This window comes from Lactuca serriola, chromosome 2 (genome assembly GCF_051521515.1).
Source record: "Lactuca serriola cultivar US96UC23 chromosome 2, Lser_US96UC23_V15, whole genome shotgun sequence".
In the NCBI taxonomy this organism is placed as follows: Eukaryota; Viridiplantae; Streptophyta; class Magnoliopsida; order Asterales; family Asteraceae; genus Lactuca; species Lactuca serriola.
In genome coordinates this window covers 172,507,072-172,513,068 of record NC_136409.1, presented here as the reverse complement: position 1 = coordinate 172,513,068, position 5,997 = coordinate 172,507,072, and the positions used below count along the sequence as shown (strand labels likewise).

General features: G+C 29.1%; 1 long non-coding RNA gene across 2 annotated transcripts; it reads right to left on the bottom strand.

The window, feature by feature from the left end:
- Positions 1-2,264, bottom strand: LOC145087419 (uncharacterized). Of its 2 annotated transcripts, none has more exons than XR_013700804.1 (2): positions 1,726-2,264; positions 1-804 (listed from the first exon to the last, which is right to left on the bottom strand). It is a non-coding gene; the product is annotated as an uncharacterized LOC145087419 (long non-coding RNA). The 2 variants fall into 2 exon arrangements; XR_013700805.1 differs by lacking the exon at positions 1,726-2,264 and adding an exon at positions 1,216-1,286.
- Between the last annotated feature and the right edge of the window lie 3,733 nt (positions 2,265-5,997).

Below are 5,997 nucleotides of genomic sequence, written 5' to 3'. Positions count from 1 at the left end.
TTATAAAACTTATAGATAATTACCACACAACAAAAATCTCTCCAAATAGTGAATCATACAAAAAAAATCCCAACCCTAAAACATTTGATAATCATCGAGGACACACAATAATAACTAAACAATCAATCATAGTTTTAGGAATTGAGGTAAACTTGCTTGACAAAAATCAGGAAAGTCAATATCCTGAAAATCTCATGCCTCTTAACGATCTCCTTCATGATATCTCTCCAACTCCTACAAATAGTAGCACAACCAACAACATTCTTCCGGAAAGGCCACTTATTTTCAGATGATTCAATCTTGATCAAGACCTTTCTCAAGAGTTGTTGACGCATGATTCTTTGCATCATTATACATCCTTCTCGGGGGTTGTGGTATGACTGTCCACCTGCAAAAATAGTTTATTGCTTCCAAACTTTCCTAAAAAACTGGAAATCAAACACAAATCTAACCGAATATCTTCATTAGTTACATAAAATCTATGAGTTCATAATAATAAAAAAAAGCCACTCAAGACTCCAATTAATCGATGAAAGAAATTGGATGTTACTTACCAATTTTTTCGGCATATCAAAAGAAGGATGAAAAACACTTCTCGTAAATGATAAATCAGAAACCATGAATCGATAGGGCAACAAAAGCGGGTCTTCCATGACATTCAGCAAGCATGAAGATATCAAAATTTGCAGAACAGAGCGAGTACCATTAGGAATACCATGTCATTACGATTTGGTAAAGATACCGTCGGTACTTCTATTCTCTTCTCTTTATCAATGTGTAAGAGGACATAAAGTAAATTAACACCTATACAACATAAACGGTTAGCATTTTCAAGATATGAGAATATATTAATGAAAGCATATACGTTGACCTCACATGATGAACCAAAACTCGAATAAACATTATAAGAAATATCTATAAATAAATCCCTTCATTTACCTGATAGCAACCTAAAAAAAGCTCATCCAAATTGTTTTAATTTGACATAATCAAACACATGGTGTGCATAAATATATTTATCAAACTATATCCTTGTTAGACAAATGAAAGCAACACATTCATTTGAACCCAGAAATTAGAAATCAACTTTAGATCTAACACGTTCAAAGTAAGATTCGTTAACTTCATAAATCCGCATTATTATGTACAACTGTAAGAAATTGAACACGAAAGCAACAACCATATGAAACGTAATATAGGAATGTGAGACAATACCTTACTTTGTTGGGATCTCTGTTTGAAGATGAGTTTTAGCCTTTAAGAATAGATAAAAAAAAATATAATTCATTTCCCACCCCCCCCCCCCCCCCCCCCCCCCCCACCCAAAAAAACTCATCGGAAACACCATCTATAAACTTTAAATGCACATCAACAAAAATACTTTAACTTATCTTCTACAATCATAATCTAAGAGCAAAAACATGAAGTAAAGAAGCGACTCTTTCACTTGGGTAAGATAGGATGAACAACATCAGAAAAACCCTCTGTAGTTTAGCCACCTGCTATCGCATCAACCAACCAATTTCAAAAATATTTTTAAGCACAAATCGACCTCGGTAAATATAAAACAAAATTAAGAAAAACCGTCAAAAGCAAAAAAAAAGTATAATCACCTAATATTAGGTTATCGATGTAAATGGAATCCAAAGGAATTGAAGCGTGGTTTCTATTCGGAAAAAGTAACACGGTGATGAGAGGAAAATGATAAATCATCAAAACCTATACCTCTAAAAAATAGTGCTACCCTGTGTGAGATGAAGATGTGCCTTTCAATCAAAAGTAGATAAGTTTGATATTTGTTTGTGCATAATCGGGTCGTTCCAGATACACGTCTAGTGAGTGTGTCCACAAACCGTAATCGGAATCTCAGTCGGAGATTTATGGAAAGCATGAGAAAGGGCACATATTGTAATCGTTTGTGGTTTACCCGATTCGAGCTCTAATCTGAGCAACAAGAATAAGGACATATTTGTCGATGAGGAAAACGACGGTTTCTGTGAGGAGGTTTGGATTTGTAAGAGAGGTAAGCGCCAAAAGGTAGATAAATCAGTCCGAGCATCTCGGTGACCAAGGAATGAAGCGATGGAGACGGTATTATCTCGAAGGTGGATAAAGAGGCGGTGACCAAGGAGTGAAGTGTGGATACGCACACTAATTCGATTGTCATTAGTTAAAGTGGCGGTGAATCAGGCAATAGTAGAACACGTTGTAAATATTGAAAAGTAAACAAAAGAAATTAAAAGAAATCCACAGAAAAAAAAATTAAAAAAAGTTCCGCCAATAAAAACAAAGTATTGTTCCTACAAGGGTTGTTATTTACTATATTATATAATACGAGACCATCGAATATTTAGTTTACTAATAATGTCATATATCCTTAAAGACTGTTGCATGGTTATTTTTAATACTTTCTCCTTTAAGTTTATTTGTAGATGAATAGGATCAAGATGATTCTTTTATTATTTTTTTTTAATTATATTGGTATCATGATTAATAAAATAATTTGCATAAAATATATCTTCTAAAATTTCTACTCTAATAAATGAAAATCTTTTTAGCACTTGTCATATTTTTCTTGATTTGGCCACATGTCATTTTGTGGTTATTTTCAATTAAATTTTTTCCACATGACATTTTATGGTTATTTTATTTTTATTAAATTTCATATGATATTTAATTAAATGTATTAATTGCAATAAATATAATAATAAATGCATTTCAATTTCATTAATTGAATTTCCTTTTAATTTCAAATTTTGTAAATTAAAGACCATTAGTTTATTTGTTTATTTATCTAAATTATTTGTTTAAATTTAAAAGAGAAAAAACAATTTAATTTTAATAATTCAATATTTTTCTAATTTTCTTATAAATTCAAACTTTTAAAATATTTAGAGTTTCATATATTTTTTAAATGAATTCATGAGTTTCATACATAGTTATGTATTATCTACATTAATAAATAATAATGGTTTTGACATTTGTCCTCTTTTTTTAGTATGCCACATGTTATTTTCTTATGGGAGAATTTCATATATGCCCTTTTTAAACTTCAAAATATCATATTTGCCCAATTTAATTTCTCAATATCATATTTATCCTTCATAAACTTTCAAAATATCATATTTGACCAAATCTTTTTTTATATTGTTTTTAATATTTTATAATCATTTTTATACCTTAGAATTATTATAATAATTAAGAAATTTAACCATATTATCTTTACGTTTATGATAATGGAATGTGAACTTCTAAATTATTGGAATGTCGGCCTCTTGACAGGCAAAAAGATTCATCTTCAACCCTTTCTATGGAATGTATATTTTGATTGTTTAGTTTTTGTTGTTGTTGATTATTATTATGTTGTAGGTGGAGGATATTTTAGATATTAACATTGATATTTTGATGTTTAAAAAGTGCATATATGGTATTTTGATATTTAAGAATGGCATATATGATATTTTGATGTTTAAAAAGGATATATATGAAATTCTCCCTTTTCTTATAATTTAGGTTTTCTTTTCACATATTTACACATCAAAATTGATAATAAGAGTAGATATGATGTTTAAGGCCTTTAGTAAGGAAAGTCTCATAAAACGACAAAGTATATTACTAACTAGTTGTGAAACCCGTATATTATACGGGTTGATTAAAACAAAATGTTAAATAGAAACGATTAAATGAGAAGTTTATTTGAATTCGAAATTTGAAATAAATAAAAATTATGAGAAAAAAAACATGTAAAAAATAAATAAATAAAAATTATTGTTTAGTTATCAGACCCGTATACTAAACAAGTTAATTATAACAAAATGTTAAACACAAAGGTTTAAACTGTAAATTTATTTGAAATTGAAATTGAAATTTAAAATTTAAAATTTAAAATTTAAAATTAATTTCATTATGGTAAGTTTAATTTATGGAAACTAATTAATAATATATTAGAAATGGAAAATGAAATAAATGCAAGTGGAAAATAAATATATCTTTAAATTATGACAAAATGACATGTGACAAATTGAATGAGAGAATGACATGTGGCAAAATCATTCTTATTTATTAGGGTAGATTTATGACAATTAAATTATGGGAATGATTAGGATAATTTTATATAATTTTAAGTTAACTTTTTAAAAATTAGATGATTTGTTGGAAACTAAACGGGAAATAATTTAATGGAGCTTTAAAATTGAATTACAAATCATCCATGCAAAGAATTTTTAAACTTATGGACCTTAATTTAAAAGTAAAATCCTCAAAATCTTGACGATTTTGAATGGCTTTCCATCAGTTTGCATGAATTAAGGAAAGGATGAGGTTTATTTCAAATTTCGAATTGCAAATTCACCTTCACTTTCGGTAAAAATTATCATTATATTTTTCTTTCGAAGGTTCTAACAGTAGACACTTCATCTTCACTGCTCATTATCCTTTCGTTGAACATTGGCTCATTAGTGAATAATGCAGGTAATGCTTTCTTTCCCATTTGTTTTCTGAGTTTTCCAAATAATACATGTAATCTTCATTATGCAAATTTTTATACATGTGTAATCGTATTGACTGTCCCTCACGCCTCTTCTATATTGAATTCATACCTTTTTTTTTTTTTTTTTTGGGGGGGGGGGGGGGGGGGGGGTTATTTTGATTATGTGTTTGATTTTTTATTTCAAGTTCTGCGTTCACGAGAAGCATCTCGATTTTTGATTTTTCTTTCTATGATTTTTAATTATCCATTGATTTGTCGGTTCTGTGTCATAGGAGCGACAATGATACCCAGAAATTTCTTGCTTGGTTTTTAAGTTTTTGACATTGTTAGACTTCATCGAGCTCGGTTGATTCCTCACAAATCTTCATACCAAAATTCGGTTTAAATTTGATTTTATCTTCATACCTTGAAATTTCTTCAATTAATTCAACAAAAGTTAGTTACCTGAATCTACTTAATCTTTCTTTGTTTGGGAATTCCTTATGAATCATGTGATTGGTGGGAAGTTCAAGCTTGGAAGAAAGATTGGTATCAGATCTTTTGAGAGCTTTATTTGGATAATTGTTTCCCTCATATCATACCCTTTTTGTTTTTATTGTTCTTATGTAATAGTTTTGTTACATTTGTGAGTGATTTCTTTTTCATTTTAGGAGTAAATGTTCATAGTGGAGAAGAAGATGTTGTCAAGCTGGTATATATCCAGGGTTTTACGTTTATTAGATTGTAGAACGTTTTTATACTAATTCATACAGATATATTTTATTTATGTTTTCAAGAATCTAAGCGCCCACCGCTTCACCGTGAGGCCAAATTGTACATGCTTCTTCAAGGAGGAGGTGAGTTTTATATATTTCTGTTGTATCTCTCTTTTCTTTTTCTCTTAACATCCATTTTAAATAAAAAATGTAATATACCATTTTGGGGATATGACACAATGTATTTTAATCAAAGTTCTAATTATATAAATTATATAAACGTCCTCTCTAAGATTTACAACATGTATATCAAAAATGCTTAATATCCATACTTTTATATTTAACTGTTTTAATTAACCCATATGGTATACGGGTCTAACAATTAGTAAAGAAATATATAAATACTTAAATAGCAACAATGGTGATCTGAATGCTTATGTATTTATTTATACATATGCTTAATGAACTGCGACCACAACTCTTAAAAATATTTAAGTATTATATAATATTCAAGTTATATATTCTTTTTTCTTTTTTCTTTTTGTCTACTCTAGAAGACGTCTGCGGTCTTCTAAAAAACAATCAGTCTACGAGAACATGCGGTCTTCTAAAACAATCAATCAACTCATCGCTTTCTATCCCCTTACTTTTTCCCGTTCAACTCTCCATTAACCCCCATTGGAGATAGCCTTATGGATACAATAGCCATAACAATGGTAAAATACCTTACACACATGTAGATCTTTAATGTGATATCAAAATTATTCAAAATTGATTCCTAAATGAAAATTAATAATAGCAACAACCACCTAG